The sequence below is a fragment of the Cetorhinus maximus genome, chromosome 3, assembly GCF_964194155.1.
Source record: "Cetorhinus maximus chromosome 3, sCetMax3.hap1.1, whole genome shotgun sequence".
NCBI lineage: Eukaryota > Metazoa > Chordata > Chondrichthyes > Lamniformes > Cetorhinidae > Cetorhinus > Cetorhinus maximus.
In genome coordinates this window covers 192,741,785-192,759,913 of record NC_135881.1, presented here as the reverse complement: position 1 = coordinate 192,759,913, position 18,129 = coordinate 192,741,785, and the positions used below count along the sequence as shown (strand labels likewise).

Below are 18,129 nucleotides of genomic sequence, written 5' to 3'. Positions count from 1 at the left end.
CAATGGCATTTATATAGTGCCTTTTATATAGAAAATGCCACAAGGTGTTTCATAGAAAGGGAAGAAGAAAATAGGAACAGATAAAGGTGCAAAGCCATCTAAGCTGTCATCTGACATGGTCTGAGGTGTCTACAGTTATGTCTCACATTTACCAACAATCTTCTTTTAAAAGTAGGATCCATGAGACCTGGAACTCCAGTCAGCTCAGCCAAGGGGCAATGTAGCGTACCCTCCTGTATTCCTCCTCCTGTGTTACTACCAGCTGCTCCTGCTCACTTATGTTTTGTATGTCAATGCACTCCTTTCTGGCTCACTCTATCTCTGAACTGGCATTCACAAAGAAGAATGTGAGCAACAGAATGTGCTCTGTAGTGCTGGCAATGCCAGGTTTATTGGTTCCTCTTGCATTTCAATTGGGGGAAAGGGAAGGTGAGATTGGAATAGTTTTTTACAGAGCAAAGTTCACATTGTCACTTTTAGTGGAATGGATATGAAGATCTTACGGTATAATTTGTTGACCAATAACGCAGAGTTAAATCGGGTGAGAAGGAAGTGAAGAATATTATCACAAACCTGCAGCTGGCACCCTAGTATTTCTTGTATTTCACCATCTCTGATATCCTCTGTTGCCTCCCTCTCCAGCATGTGGTGAAGTTCCTCCAATTGGACAAGAAGGCAAAGGTGTTTTTTGGCAATCTGCACTTATTACAGCTCTATCCCTGATGTGATAGGCTTCCTTGAAAAACAAAATGTGAGCAGTGCTTTTTACCTGCAGTTAGTACCGTGTGACAGCATGCAACCTGTTACCTCATGACAGATTTGTTCACCAAGCAATTGGCTTTGTGAAATTTTTAGTTAAGTAAGTGCAGGCAATATTGTGAATAAAAGAACACTTCCAAATGAAGGCTGTGATATAAAAGACATTGTGCTGTCAATTGTGGCATTCATTTGGGCAATTCAAGCATGTTAATGTCACATGAGGGGGAGTCATTGTAAGTGACAGACTTGCTTAGCATCCTTGGAAGGTGCAGCTTTCTCATCATACATTGGCTGAACTGGTAAGGTCTTTAAACGTTTCCACCATTAACTGTCATGCATGAGATTTTGACACTAGCACTGATTGTCCTGGATACCTCCTCCCATACTGTCCCTAAACAGCAGTACTTAAGGGCCTGCATTGCACATGTCAACTAAATTGACTCCGCCATTTCTTACTTCATACAATAACTCTTAGGCAGCTCCATTTGAGATTGTTGGGCAATTTGGGACTATCTGCTGTCTTCCCAAGCTACCTATTTTTTGGGTTATTTCCTTTTTATTCATTCACGGGATGTGGGCTTCGCTGGCTGGCCCAGCATTTATTGCCCATCCCTAGTTGCTCTTTAGAAGGTGGTGGTGAGCTGCCTTCTTGAACCACTGAAGTCCATGTGGTGTAGGTACACCCACAGTGCTGTTAAGAAGGCTAGTTCCAGGATTTTGACCCAGCGACAGTGAAGGAATGGTGATATATTTCCAAGTCAGGATGGTGAGCGACTTGGAGGGGAAATTCCAGGTTTCCACCTATCTGCTGCCTTTGTCTTTCTAGATGGCAGTGGTTGTGGGTTTGGAAGGTGCTGCCTTGGTGAGTTGCTGCAGCGCACCTTGTAGATAGTACACATTGCTGCCACTGTACGTCAATGGTGAAGGGAGGTGCTGCAAACTAAAATTCCCAAAGAGTGCCATTGCAAAGTTATGTTACATCTTTGAACCTTCACTTCCTAACTGAAACAACAGAATACATTGCTTGTGAGGTCCATTGATTTCATATAGGCTTTCATTCATCATCACAGGGGCGAAATCCCTACTTAACAGCATTGTGGAAGCATCTTCAGCACACGGATTGCAGTGGCTTAAGAAGGTTCAGCATTATCTTCTTGAAGGGAACTTGGGATTGGCAATAAATACCAGTCTAGCCAGTAATGCTCACTTGCTGATAGTGAAAATTAAAAAAAAACTGTGATGATGAGCAGGAAAAGACCAGTTGGTCCATCGAGACTGCCCCACACTGATGATGGCCGGTCACTATTTTCTTGTAGAAAGCAACCTGTTTAAAAAAGAACCCCCTATTTCCACTATGTGACAGAGTTGTCGCAAATGCAAAGTATAGTTGCACTTAGATATATGTCGTGAAATGTAGAGCTGACCCCGAAGCCACTCCATTCATGGAAGAAAAGAGCTGCCATTCTATAATTCTGTGATTGTTGGAACAAAGTCATTCGTCTCAAGGCTCCTTTCCTTAACAGCTCTCATGATTTCCTCTTCCTCCAGGAACTAATGGTATTTGAGTTTTTATAAACACCAAAATAATCCAGGTGTTGGTTGGGGGGTGGGGAGGAGATCAAGGTATTGCAGCTATGGCTCATGCCGCTACTTTGACACTGATGAACAGGAGTTGAGAGGTACAATGCAGTCATAGTGGAGCACACCTTTTTTGTACTGAAACAACTCTTTCTTGGATAGATGAGCGAAATTACAGCTTAGTCAAGGCTGTCAAGAGTTTGGTTGCCTGTTTCATTCTATGTAACCTTGCCATGTAATAGGCCCTATTGCAGTCAGGGAAAGAAAGACAGCCACAAGCAGAGGAAGATGCCGAGACAGATAAAAGAATCGGCTTCATAATCAGCTGCTCAGACTGTTGGAGTCATCAAGCAAGGTCTAAATGACCAAACCATTAAAATAGCTGGCAGAATAACCGCTAATGTCTCCAATAACAATTTCTAACTATAGAAGTCGTGCAACCTGACACATTCATGTGGCTTTGTTTGCATTTCAGACGCTCCTAATACTTGATGAAATCTGATTGATAATTCTTTAGTTCCATGCTGTCTTTGAGGAGCTGCACTTGAGGGAACATGTTAAAGAAATGGCTGCACCATTGTTGCACTGATTCTCCAACGCACACTCCTGTGAGCTTGGTTTCTTGCTGAGATTGGGAGATCATGGAATTATGCCTCGAGTGCTATGTATTGCAACTTGTGTATGATTGCCTAGTGACTACAGTACAGAAAAATAGCCACGGAAGTTGCTGAATTTTTGTAAGTACTCAACTGGTTCATCATGTCTTTCAGGGAAGGAAACACACCCCATGACTATTACTGGCCTACATAGGACTCCAGTTCCGTGTTATGTGGTTTAATGCCCTTGCGATTTGTCAATACTTACTACCTTGCAAGAATTGCCTAAGTCTCAAGAAGGAGTGGGATGTCTCATGGCATGAGCTGCTAGTTAAACATTTTCCTGCACTCTTTAACTCCAATATAGTTTGAAGTGTAACTTGATGGAAGTGCAAGTTGGCAATGGAGCATCTAAGACTTAGTGAACAAAGGGACTGACAGCGTACCTCCTTAACCAATGAAATTTGAGGGTTGAGGAAGAAACAAAGGAACAGTGGAAAAGCAGCGTGAGTTAGACTCCAAATCAGGCACCGAAACGCAAGCAGGAGTGCGAAAAGAGGATTGGATTAAGAAAGATAGAAGAGTGAGACTCAAAGGAAAAGTAAGAAACACATTGAAAAGTTTAAATTTTTACATTTTGAAAATCTCTAAGAAGAATTTGCTACATGCAGAAATGAGATTCAACAGTTTAAATTGTTCCCTTTCTAGGGAAATGATTGGCAATGTATTAATAATTATCACAGGTATTTGCGCTAACAATTATGAGCCCTAACATTCCATGGTGAGTTTAATGGGCAATTAATTTGCAAATACAGCAAGTTTTTAAAAATCATCGGGAGGCAAAGGGTAAGATGCTGTTTGTATGAGGTAAATAGTAGAGTGGCATGAATCGACCAGCAATATCTGGAGATTCATAATTCTTAGTATATCTCTTCTTTTCTTGATCTTGCTAGTTGTTCTATGGATTAATGATGGTGTATGTTAAGAATTGGGCATTATTTTTCCAGAAAGGTTTGGTTTCATTACTATAGATGCTTTGTTATTGATCATACACCAGAAGTGTATGATCTGGTCAAAAAAATACAAATTCTCATTTCATGAACTGCATAAGCAGTAAAGGATGGTGACACATTGGTTTTATTGAGAAAAAAAACATTAAAACTTGTCTTAGTTATGTATTTACATTTTAAAATAATTTCCCCAGTAATAAGGTACAGAAACTCCATTCAGCTAACCAGAAATTTTCATTTAAGCCTGACAATGGTACTCCTAAAAGTGAGTTTCTTCTGTGTAATTTGTGCTCCAATTTGATAATTTAATACACTAATACCAAATTCCTGCAAGCATTATTTTAATGTAAATGTTAGCCCATTTATACAATTGTTCTACACCCACACACATACACACATATGAAAACCTACAACCTGCTTCAAGAACAATTTGGAAGAAACTTGCAGGGTAATTTGCAAAGCTTCATAATATGATGTGAGGGTTGGCCCTATTTAAGACCCACATTCTCATTTAGCAAGGTTGCACAGTGCATATGATGTTTCATAAGGTTAACTCTTTGGTGTCAATGCATTATGAGTTCGCACTAAATTACGGATTAGAAAACCTAACCTAAATCTCTTCAAGATTGTGCACAAAGTCATCAATGAACCTACAATTCCTAAACACTTCTTCAAATATTTAATAAACTGTTTGAGTACTTTGAAAGTTTGACCCACACTATTGGAAATCTGGAATAGGCTATTCATGATTCTCCAGTTAATTTACTAGTTTCTGCTATGATCTCTCAGACTGGCATTAATCATGGATCTGTAGTTTTTATGAACATTTGCAATGCATGATTGGTAGATAAGAAATATTGCAAACTTATTGTTCTTCAGTGGGAAACAGAATTGGAGGGAAAGAGCACAGGGTACAATTAATATATAGTGCAAAATATAAAAGCTGTGATGATGAGGAGGAAATATTGGAATACAATGGCACATTGATGGTTCAACATTTGGTGGGACATAAATTTGTGCCTCAGTTTCCTGTAGTTGTGAGTTCCTACTTCAATTGTGCAGGTAAGAGTATAACCCAGTCACACTCTATCAAAGAGAGTGAGAAAAATAATTATCTGATGGGTCAATCTACTTCTGCTGTTATACTTTCTACACACAACTCAAAGTGATTTTGGCAAAGATCTTAGACCAGGTTGTTTCTGTCGGCCCTACTTGCTCTGGAACGACCCTTAGCATAGTGATAGGAGTATAAAAACTTTTTGGATTGCAAAAAGGCCATTTTCCCCACCCCTCATTGTTTGATTGATCAGAGTCCCATATACTTGCCTTTTCGTCATATCCCTAAACCCCTTTTCTCTACAGAAACACCTCTCTTGGAACCACTTATACTGCAAATTTCAAATCTCCTTCTTGGTAGGAAATTACAACAACCTAAGTGACCAATATAATTTATTGTCTTTCCAAAGTAAACTAGAATTAAATTATTTGACATAATGAAAGCTTGGGTACGTTCTCAATGGAGATCAATATAGCTCTGACTGAGAATAAATGTGCAATATGTACTCTCAAGCCTCTAATGAGCAAAAAGTAGTGACACAGTCCTGTGGACCGTTAACTTTTCACTTCAGCTGATCTTAAGCAAAGAGATGAACAAAGTAATTGATCCACCCTGAAACTTCTGGTAATTCTTATGCCCATTTGAATACCTTGTGTATGGAATTTCATCGGCTGCTCCTATTTTGAAACTATAACAATAGAACAAAGCGGATCTTCCTTGTCCCTCCAGCTATTGACAGAAATTATTCTTACTGCTAAACACTTCCTGATTATATTTCCAAATGCACACCTAGTGGTCATTTAACTGAATGGAAATTGGTCATCATGTTGATTTGCTGGAAGAAATAATCTAGAGAATATACTCTGTGCTCGTGATTACAGGGCACTAACTAATCAAGCAAATTAGATGACAATATAAATCACAGGAGTTATGTTTGTGCATTTTATAATTGTCATCTGAATCTGGGAACAAACACAACTTTGCACTTACTGCTCTATACCTGTTGTTCTTAATAATATTTACAGCTATCTTTACATGGCTATTGGATGACACTAAACAGATTCATATAAAGTATATTTGTCTACCACTGTTAGAATAGTGGACAGAGGTACTTCATTCAAAAAGATTAATGGCCCTGTACAATAGTATTTTACAGGGTCAATTCAACACCATTGAACTTTGAGTTCAGTTTTGTGCGGATGATAGAGATAAGGTTTAAGCTCTCTCTCACCACTCATGCTCACCACAAAAGTGACTTCCACAGGCAAATGCAGGTGCAAGCCTTGGGATAGGTGTTGGTAGAACAATGCACCTGCATGTGTTAACCCCTTATGAACTTGCTTCTACATTTTTATTATGTAGTCTGATTAAGAAGCGATGTAGTACATATAGAACCACCAGAGTAATACTCATCCTTACCTCTTTGTAAAGTGTAGCTTCAAAACAAATAGAAATCAAGAACAATGATGAGAAAGTGGTCCCAAAAAAGCCCCCCAAATGCAAAAAATTGATGTTTATCCATCAATGCTAACCAATATATAGAGCAAAATCCCATCAAGGATGCATGAAAATGCAAAAATTAAATAATTGTCTTGTCCATTTAAGAAAGCAACTTCAACAGGTAAACTCCAAAACAGTTCTGTGAACTCAAGTTTTTATATATGAAGCTCATGCTGTGGGTAGATCTAGGTCTGAAGTAATAAAATTTGGGCTCAGGGAATTTATAAAGGAAATTTAACATGTTAGTGAAGACCTGCATGCAATTAGTAGAGCATTATTTATTGACAAATTGAAAATCATAACATTGGGCACACAATTGGTGCTCAAGGGTGGACATTTGATTTGATGATGTCCATTAGCTGCATGTGAAACCCTATTGATGGGACAAGCCCTCACAAAATGTATCCTCTGCTGTTATGATGATAAATAGTCACTTGCAATTTTAGCAGAGTGTCTGCAGTACCAGAACCCTTGGATAAATAGCGGAAACAGCCAAAAGTACTGGAGTACATGATACCCTGAGGGTCCTGCAGATCTCTTGCCAAAGTTACAGCAGAAGATTGATAGGACCCCATTGAAGTTCCATTTCTGTTTTAAATCAAATAGGCAACATTTTACTGGTATCTCTCTTTTTATATATGCCTGTGGATGGACAGAGTAAATGTGAATTTAAATTGAATAAAGTTAGACTGCTGGAGACAGGGCTCCAGCCTTACCTTTAAAGTCTTAATTCTCAGCACAATGGAGCAATGGAGGCATCCAGAGCTGTGGTGATTATCCACAGAGAGCCGATGAGGATACAACTATTCAGGGGCGTTGAAATAGTCATTGAAAGTAGTCACGGAAGGTAATAAGGCCATAAAATAAAAAACAACCTGTAGCACTGGGGTTCATTTCTAGAGTTGAAAAGCAGTGAAGTTATGTTAGACTAACACTGAAATAGTTAGACCATACTTGGAGTACCACCCACAATTCTGGTTTCCATGCTATAAGAAAAAAGATATTGAGGCACAGGAGAGGGCACAATAAGGTTTACAATGATGATACCAGACAAGAGAAGATAATCATATCAGGAAAGGCTGAAAAGGCTTGGGGCTTTTTGCACTAGGAAAGAAAAGGTTGGGCAGCTGATAGAAAATTGATGAAAATTCAGTATGTCGCCACCAACAAGACATTATGTGGAGGCAAGTGGAGATCATTGACCTTGCAGTGCTCAACGAGCCATATTATTGTAAGACTGTGCTATAAGCAACCAGCCGTTCGCATGTGGCATGGTACTGTGCTGACAACAACAGCTTTTATTTCTATAGCACCTTTGAAGTTGTAAAACCTGCCCAAGCGCTTCACAGAGATCATATCAAACAAAATGTGACATTGAACCACATAAGGAGCTATTACAGCAGATAACCAAATGCTTGGTCAAGGAGGTAAGTTATGGAGTCTTAAAGGAGGAAAAGAGGTAAAAAGACTGAGTTGATTAGGAAGGGAATTCCAGGGGACTGGGCCTAGAAGGCATAGTCATCAATGGATTAAAATTATATCATGATTAAAGTCGGGGGCACTCAAGAGGCCAGAATTAGAGGAATGCAAATATCTTGGAGATTTGTAGGCCCTGAGGAGATTACAGAAATTGGAGGGGCAAGGCCATAAAGGGATTTGAAACCAAGGATCAGAGTTTTAAAATCAAGGTGCTGCTGAACCAGGAGCCAATGTAGGTCAACAAGCACAGCGGTGATGATTCAATGAGAATTGGCGTGAGAGTTAGGATATAAACAGCAGAATTTTGGGTGACTTCAAGTTTGTGGATGGTAGAATATGGGGGTAGGCTAGGAGTGTATCGTCTAGGGTCAAATTTAGAAGGAACAAAGACATGGATGAGGATTTCAGCAGCAAATGAGCTGAGTAAAGAGCAGAGATATTAATGCTATGGAAGTGCACTTTAACTGTAATGAGGTTGCCTTGTGCGTTTTGCTTGGCCAAAAATGGTCACGGTGGGTTCACATGTCTGGTTCTTTGTTGAAACTGCAGTCAGTTCTATGGTAGAAAACATTTTTTTGTAGCTAGGTAGTAGTTTCATGATCAAAGGCGGCATTGAATCATAAAATCTTACAGCACAAGAGGAGGCCATTGGCCCAATATGCCTGTGCCAGCTCGTTGAAAGAGCTAACCAATTAATCCCATTCTCATGCTCCTTTCCCATAATCATCCTTTTCAAGAATATATTCAGTTCCCTTTTGGAAGGAACTATTGAATCTGGTTCCAAAACTCTTTCAGGCTGTGCATCCCAGATCGTAACAACACACTGCATAAACAGAAATTCTCCACATCTCCCCTCTGGTTCTTATTAGCAAGACTTTTAGACACAAGGGATAATCAGTGACAAGCAGCCACAGTTATCATGAGAAGTGGTGACATTTGCACGCATTTCTTGCAGCCCTTTTGTGCTGGGCATGGGCTTAGTTGAGCTAGTGGTCCACGTGAGAATAGTTTGAAGAGTGTCAATTAGGTCTTGACAGCCTGACCTAAGGTACTTTTTAGAGAATCTGTGGAAGCAGCCGTGGCTGGCATTCTGGAATCAGTGATTGGCCTTAGAACTCCTTCCTGATCTCTCGGTATCACAGAAATCTCTAGACTAATTCAGTCAATATGCTCTGACATATCTCTTTCATTGTGCTGCAGAAGAAGGTTGTGGACTACTCCAACTTATCCACTAACTATAGCACATGAAAGGACACTGTCTCGAGTGTCTGCTGCTCAACCTTAGATCTTTTAAAGAGATCTGGGTCTGCTTATTTGCCATTCGCAAGAAGTTATTCAGCAAGGGCTTTCAAATATCCTGAGGTTTCTGGTTCTTATTGACCATCTCACTCATTTCTTCATTTCCATTGTGTGGACATTGATGGTATAGAAGTGAGTCATGCTTTCAGCATTATTTCTGGATATGCATAGAGTTTCATGCCTCAGTTAACCTTGTGAGACCAGTAAAACATTTCTGGCATTGTGTCATGGGGTGGCTGATGTAAAATGTGATGTGACTGCCTGCACCACCTCCATCCGTACCGTGTGCACCACTTTTTTCTGGGATTTCCTGCCTTTGGTTGCAAATAGTCCTGCCCTCCTTGTCCTTATATCTCCAAACATTGTAGCAGCTCTGAATAACCTTGGAATCTTGAACACAACAGATAGCCCCATCTGTCAGCGTCCTCTCACTGTGTTTATGCTTTATCTCCATAAGACTTAAAATATCATCCGGCCTTTAAAGCTACAGCTAAACTGGATTTCCCACCCTCCCAGTGTGCGAGAGCCATTCAGCTGTGGGCCTAACCTGCTTTCAACCTGTTCTGCTTTAGGGCCTCCGCAGGAAAATTCACTTGGCTGCAGGAGGGATGATGTGGGTGGAGGAACGTCCTGCCCTGTCATGTTCTAAAAACTGTGGAAAGTCCCGACCTTGCTGCCCACATAATCATCCCGAACATCATTTAATACAGAGTTTGGCCAGAAAGCGAAGGCCTTGTTTGAAATTATAAAGAATTAGTGATAGTTTGAAGGGCTGTGGGTATTAGATCTGTAAACTTCAGAAAGCGCTCATAAGAATTATACAGTGGGAGAAGTGGCTGAATTTAGTGGCTGATCTATTGCAGATAACTTTTATAGGAGGTAGTTAAAGTCTCAAGATTAACACACATGTAGGTTAAAGCTTCTTTTGGAATAAAGATGCTTACATATCTACACAAATAAATCCCAATAGAAACAGAGATAAGGAGAAATTTTTTCTCTCAGAGGGTCGTGAGTATTTGGAACTCTCTTCCTCAAAAGGCAGTGGAAACAAAGTCTTTAAATGTTTTTAGGTAGAGGTAGATAGATTCTTGGTAAGCAAGGGGGTGAAGGGTTATCGGGGGTAGTCGGGAATGTGAAGTTGCAGTTACAATCAGATCAGCCATCATCTTATTGAATGGCGGAGCAGGCTCGAGGGGCCGAGTGGTCTACTCCTGTCCTAGTTCGTATGTTCGTATTTATTTTAGTGCACAATAAATTTCATTCCGTCTTCAGTTTTATTTCAGGAATAACTTCACTTGAATACAGTAATCACACTGGAAAGTTTGCAAAATATTTTGCTTCCTTAGTGTCAGACATAGGTCAGTTGGTAGCACTTTCACCTCTGAATTGCAAGGTTCTGGGTTCGAGTTCCATTCTAGGGCCTGAAATCAAAAATCAAGCTTGATACTCCAGTGCAGTACTGAGGGAGCACTGCACTGATGGAGGTGCTGCCATTCAGATGAAACATAAAATGAGTACCCATCCCCTTGCTTGGGTGGATGTGAAAAAGCCCATGGCTCTATTTCAAAGAAGAGCAGGGGAGTGATTACCAGTGTCATGGCCGGTAAGTGACTGGGGTGAATGATTGTCTTTGACTTCGAGGCAGTAGTTGACTGAGTGTGGCATCAAGAATCGCTGGCAAAATTGAAGTCAATGGGAATCGGGGGAAAAGTCTTCGCTGGTTGGAGTCATACCTAGCACAAGGGAAGATGGTTGTGGTTGTTGGAAGTCAATTACCTCAACTCCAGGACATTGTTGCAGGAGATCCTCAGGGCAATGTGCTAGGCTGAACCATCTTTAGTTGTTTTATCAATGACTTTCCCTCTATTATATGGTCAGAAGTGAGTTTTTCACTGATGATTGCTCAGTGTACAGCACCATTCATGACTCCTCATATACTGAAGCAGTCCGTGCCCATATGCAGCGAGACCTGGACAATATTCAGGCTTGGGCTGACAATTGGCAAGTAGCATTCACACCACACAAGTGCCAGGCAATGACCATCTCCAACAAGAGAGAATTTAACCATTTCCTTTGACATTCAACAGAATTACCATCTCTGAATCCCCCACCTTCAACATCCTGGGAGTTACCATTGACCAGAAACTTAACTAGACCAGCCATATAAATACTGTGGTACCCCATTTGCACCCCATACACCACCTTAAACATTCACTCCCTTCACCACCTGCGCACAGTGGCAGCTGTGTGTACCATATACAATATGTGCAGCAGCAGCTCACTGTAGTATAATGGGGAGAATCAGACTTGGGGAAGATGTAGTATCAGGGGTTAATTTTAACTGTATGATATGTTAATGAGACAAAGGGTACTTCATCACAGGAAGTGATGCAATGTCTCATGATCTTGCAGGACTCATGGCAAGGAAGACACAGTAAGAGATGTTCCAATAAAATTAATGTTTTCCTTACCTCAGCAGACTCTAAATATTCTGTGTTAGCACAACGAGACCAAGCCTCCTTTGGCTAAACCGCCACTCCTTCACTGTCACTGGATCAAGATTCTGGAACTCCTTTCCTAACCGCACCACTCGGGCCTCAGCAGTTTAAGAAGGTGCCTCACCAGCACCTTCTCAAGGGTAATTAGAGATGGGCAACAAATGCTGGTCTTATTAGCGCTGCCAACATGCCATGAAAGAATAAAAAAAATCAACATCACTAAAAACAGATTATCTGGTCATTATCATATTGCTGTTTGTGGGAGACGGCTGTGCGTAAATTGGCTGCCTTGTTTCCAACATCACAACAGTGACTATACTTCAAAAAGTACTTTATCGGCTATAGGGTATTTTGAGATGCTCGTGAAAAGTGCAAGTTTTCTCTTTTATTGGGATGCATAAAGCTTCCACGCTAAAGGAAATATTTTAAATTCTTTTGGATTGATTCAATCATTTTTGTTTAATAGAATTTGTACTCAGTATCTTGCTGTGTTTTCTGCTCCTGTGTAATTATCTTGTAAGTAAATCTGACTGTTAGTTTTACCATGAACACAATGTCCATTGTTAAAATATCTATCGCTTTTCAGAGAAAAACAGGAAAGCACCCTAGGTGTTCTCCTGTGCGTTGTAATTAAAGAATAATTATGGACCAGCAATCAGCATCAGTTGAAAGTGCTGGGAGTAAGTCTGAATTATAAAAAAGGATTGCACCTAAATTGTGGAACAGAATTTAAATTTGGAGGCCTGGATTTCCCTTTTCCTATGTCAAAAGGGGGTTGGAGTATGAGTAGGGAAGTCTTGCTACAACTACACCAGCCATTGATGAGAACGCACCTAGAATACTGTGCACAAGTTGGACCTCCTTACTTAAGGTGCGATATAGTGGCATTGGAAGCTGTTCAAAGAAGGTTCACTAGGCTGATGAGGAAAAGTTAAGTAAAAGTTAAGCAGGTTGGGCCAATGCACATTGGAGTTTAGAAGAATGAGAGGTGATTTATTGAAGCATATAGGATTCTGAGGGGGCTTGACAGGGTAGATGCTGAGAGGATTTTTCACCTCCTGGGGAGATCTAGAACCAGGGGGCACAGTTTTGGAATAAGGGGTCTCATTTAAGATTTATGTACTTCATTGGCTGTAAAGAACTTTGAGACATCTGGTGGTCATGAAAAGTGCTACATAAATGCAAGTTTTCTTTTTTATTGGGATGAGTAAAACTTGCACTCTAAAGGAAATATTTTAAATTCTTTTGTATTGATTCAATCTTTCTTGCTTAGTTTTCAATATTTTGCTGTGTTTTCTGCTCATGTGTAATTATCTTGTAAATAAACCTGACTGTTAGTTTAAGAAGGAGATGAGGAGGAATTTTTTTCTCTCAGAGGGGCATTGGTGTTTGGAATTCTCTTCCGCAGCGAGCAGTGGAGGCTGGGTCACTGAATATATTCAAGGCTGAGTTAGACATATTCTGATCTACAAGGGAGCCAAGGTTTAGGGGGAATGGGTGGGAAAGTGGAGTTGAGGCCACAGTCAAATCAGCCATGATCTTGTTGAATGGGGGAGCAGACTCAATGGGCAGAATGGCCTACTCCTGTTCCTATTTCTTATGATCTTAAAAGGGTCACTAGGCCTCCTGGCAGTAACTCCTGCCCCACCAATGAGGGGCCCAATTTCCTAGGTTGGTAGCCATTAAATCTGCAGCATCTGAAGTGGCTGGAGATTTTTTCAAAGGGAGTAAAGAGTCCCAGTGATGAAGGAGGGACAGTGAGTATTTAGGCTGTGTTCTGGGTGGAGTCCAAAAAGGACAACGGTGTGCTGCCTAATGTGAAGGGGAAGCCCTTCTCCTCACCACATGCAACAAGGAAACTTCTGCCATTGATCCTGAGTTTACCCTCCCCCTCTCTGATATTAGAAACAGAATGTGTTGGAAAAGTGAGTCTTGCCACATCTGTGTGGAGAGAAACAGAGTTAATGTTTTGAGTCAAATATGGCTCTTCTTCAAAACCTCTCATGATGGCCGGTGAGGACAGCAAAAGAGCTTTGGGTGGCAAGGCAATTTGTTGGCCCCATGACCCTGATATAATTTATGTGTAGCAGATAGAATCGGCTGCCAATAGAGTTATGGTGAGAAAAAGCAAGCAAAGGGAGGGAGTGATCGACCTTCCCATCCCATTTCCTCTGTTGATACTGGTTGAACAAGGATGGGAGACTGGTGGAAAATGCCAGCCACAATATGTACAGATGTGACTACTGCAAATTTAATACTTTTTCATAGCATTTGGTTGTCTTTGTGTCAGGTGTTTGACTGGAAACCAGGTGCTCTTCAGGCTGCCAATAGGTCACCATAATCTTAATGTTTTCATCAACAGTAGTAAAATAACCAGAAATACCAGATAAACTAGAATAACCTATAGAAATATTTTTAGTATACGTGTTTGGTGTGTTTTTCTACCTTATTAAATTGTTTCTTCAGTGGAACGGTCACATAAATTTTAAAAGGAAAGGTCACTACACTCCTATATCCCTGTGTACAGCCCAAGGGGGATAATGACTTTTAACATATGAGAAGAATGTATTTGAATTGTCTCTACAAGTGGCTGGTTATGGAAAGGAGTGACAGTAACTTAAGGGCAGAAATTGAAAACTGTGCTTTTAGTGTATATATCTTCATGAGAACTCCAAAACAATATTGTATAGAGGCAAACAGTTTAAAAATAGTCATTGGAGATCATTTGCTAAAAATGAAATATAAAGGATAAGAAGAACCTGTGTCTATTGGAAGGGGGTGTATCAATTCTACTTTAAAATAGAGCTAAAGATCTAGGCCTGAATTTCCAATCTTTCTACTGTTAAAATGATGCAGTTCTGCTGCAGTGGACCAGAATTTGGAGCATGAGGCACATACATCACACCAGTTTTGAAATATACATTGGCCTTGAATTACTACTCGTATTTGTGCCAAGGTGAAGTGAGTTGCACTGAGAAATTGCACATGCTATTGTCTGTACCAAAGTTTCATGGATTGGGCTGAATTTTATGGGCCCTGCTGGTGGGTTTGCAGGTGGTTGAGGTGGGGTGGGGGTGGGTGGGGGGGTGTGGTTGGGCCTGTAAAATTCGCCGGGTGGTCTTCCTGGAGCCCTCCTGCCTGCCCCAACCTTCAATGGGGAAATGGGTGAGGGCTAGGGCACACCCAATTGAATGGCCAATTAATGGTCACTCAAGGGCTGCAATCCGCCCCGGCCTCAATCTTGAGGTCGGTGGGAGGGGTTCAGGGGCAGAGCGGGGAAGCACGGCAGTTTTTCCCGCTTGGGCCTCAGGCAGGAGTTGGAGGTTGTGTGTGTTGCTTATCGATTCCCTTTTGAGATTGGCCAATTGCCCAACCGCCACCTCCCCCCCCACCTCCACCCACTAAGCTTTAACGTTTGTGAAAAATGTATTTGAATTGTCTCTACGAGTGGCTGGTTATGGAAAGGACTGAGAGTAGCCTATGAGCAGAAAGTGAAAACTGTGCTCTCACTGTAAACGTCTTCATGAGAACTTCAAAACAATGGGAAGAATTCTCTCAAAGTGAAACTAAGTGTGGTGGTGGGCAGTTTCAGCATTGCCCAGCCCGCCATCTGTAATGGTGGCAACTCGCACCCGATTCTGCGCTTGGAGCCTCATTAATTATGCAGAGGCACATTTCGCTCTAAATCACCTGGGGGGCCGGGAGCTGATTCGTCCACCTGCCGTCAGCTGGCGGGTTCGAAGGTCCGGGCGCCATATTTAAACGCCAGTCCAACACACAATCTCAATCTCTCCAGCCCACCAGAGATGTCTGCAACCCATAAGAGAAAGGCCGAGAGCCTCAGGACAAAGTCTGCACCCACCAGGCCCTCCAGGCCTTGGTCAGTGGAGTGCAGGAACAATGGCACGTACTTTACCCCATGCAAGAAGCATAGCAGCCTTACTTCTTGGACTTGGGACACCATGGCGGAGCTGGTCAGCGTGGCTGGTACCTGCACCCAAAGTGCCACCCAATTTAGGAGCAGGATGAATGATTTCATCCGCTCAGCCAGGGTAAGTCATCCTTCAACACCCTGCAATATCAAACTCTCATCGTGGCATCATGTAGTCAAACGGCTACTCTCTTCAGGGGTCTCACACAGCCATTAGCGGGGGATACATATCAACACTCATTCTCTCACTGAGACTTTCTTATCACCACCATCCCATCTATCACGTTGTTCGCACTCCATCCTCTGGCCCTTCTGGGGAGGGTTCACCACACAGAGGGGACATGCATCTCACCCAACCTCTGCTCCATCCCTTCTCACCACATGCCTTTCTTTCTTCTTCATACAGGCCAAGGTGGCACACAATAGGTGTAAGAGAGTGCAGACTGGGGGAGGGATGTCCGACATCCTCGCCCTCAGTGAATTCGAGAAGGCTGCAGCTGAGCTGGCTGGGGAGACCAGGGATCGCTCCTGTGGGGAAGGGGAGATCAGTCTCTCCAACCAACCTCGTACAGATCACAGCTCCATCACTTCTTCAAAGCCTGACATTCACAGTGAGTCAGTCTTACCTAGCTCATGCTCATTAACTGAAACTCTCTTTTCTATTTTCTAGGTACAAGCACATCAAGGCCCCCAAACCAGTCCAGCTCCACCACAGCGAGCCTCCAAACCTCATCCGAGGATGAAGCTCCAGAAGGTCCATCCTGGCGCTCACACGCACCCTCCACCAGCTCAGAAACACACACGTCGATGGGGCACACATGTTGATTAGGCTTGGGCTCACTTTCTGGGGAACACCTCACTGGCATGTCCCTGCAGCAGTCGGAGGCAGGGACAGCCCAGGTCTCCGGCATTTGGAGGGCTGCTGGAGACCAGCCACCCATTCGGTCTGAGTCAGATGGTGAGCCTCTGGAAGCGGCCACCAGCTCAATGCTGGAGTTGCAATGAAAGGCGGCAGAACATCAGGCAGAGATTCGGCAGTCACTCAGCAGACTAGAGCAAACGATGGAGGAGTCCGTCTGCGTTATATCTGATGTCGTGGCTCAGACATGTGAGCGCCTCGAGTTCACCATGGAAAGGCTGGTGTCCATCATGGAGACCTTGGTCCAGCAGGCCTTGCTGGATTTGTGCACAGCCACGCATTCCTTGGCCACACACCCTGGTGGAGTGCAGGATTACCATCAGGATGTAGGTGATATGGCGATGAGGCACCTTGACCTCCCTCTGGGTGCACCATCTCCTGCAGGAGTCAGGGCAAGGACCTCGGGCACCCACAGGGAGGATGAGCATCATGCGGACACCCTGGGGGCCTCCTCTCAGGATGCTCCAAGGGCGTGCAGCCTCTGACAGCCCCCTCTGCCTGTGACCACATCTACTCCAGCTGCTCAAGCTGCCAAGGGCGCATTTGGCCTTGAACAGGTGATCCTTATCAGGTTGGGGGCCTTCCAGGCCATGGGCCACCAGAGGACGTCTGCCAAGGTCATCACAGACATCAGGATGTAGCAGTCAGCAGGCTGCCTCCACCTCTGCTGCGGATGTCGGGGCTGCACCCAGGCGTAGGCCTAGATTTAGGAAAGTTCAGAAAAATTGATGTCACTTTTAGGTCACGGGTGTGCTAGACATGTAAATAAATGTTACTTTTGTTAATACATTTGATGGTTATGTGGTTGTTCCTGTCAACTGAAGGCATTGTGATTTTGTACTTTGGAGTCCTGTTATTTCGAGTTTTAGCCTTCCTCCCACTCAGTGAGAGTGTCGCACTGTGAGATTCACATTCCGGTGATGTCGCCCTCAGTTGAACTAGTCTCCGCACCCTTCTATGATGTCAGGGAGATGTGTTTAAATCTTTATTTGAAATGTGTGATGTAAGCGTTTCTCACCCTACTTCCTCAAGGAACATCATCGAGCCAGGGCAGCTCATCAGCATTGATAATCTAACAGCTTTTGTGTCTCCTCAGTGGTAGTGGCAGAAGAAAAGACACGCACGAGAGGAGGAGATCCCTAGGCATGTCCACATTTCAGTCGCTGCAGTGTTGACATCATTAGATAGCGGTGGAGGCTTCAAGTCTTCTCTAGCATCGATCTTGTTCCTAAGCGGACTCTTAATTCCCACAGTGAGCCCACTCACAGGGCCCCACAGACCAAAGCAAGCATCATGAGACAAGTGTGAATGCAGGACTTGTTCTCTCTGCAAGTGGGCGGGCATCCCCTGAGTTGAAAGAAGATGGCATTGAGGGCTAGGAGAGATGTAACCATATTCCCTCACTTGACTTTACTCTTCCTGGAACCTGTCAGCGATTAACGTATCACGAGCACATCTCCCAAGTCTTCCTTCCTCCATGGCGTGATTGCGCTCATACTTTAA

The 18,129-nt window shown here is 42.7% G+C and overlaps 1 long non-coding RNA gene across 1 annotated transcript in view; it reads left to right on the top strand.

Moving 5' to 3' along the window:
* Positions 1-17,919, top strand: part of LOC144679128 (uncharacterized) — a 48,973-nt gene extending 31,054 nt beyond the window's left edge. The window contains exon 5 of the long non-coding RNA XR_013576253.1: positions 17,723-17,919. This is a non-coding gene — a long non-coding RNA (uncharacterized LOC144679128). The remainder of the gene's footprint in view (positions 1-17,722) is intronic.
* The last annotated feature ends 210 nt before the right edge of the window (positions 17,920-18,129 follow it).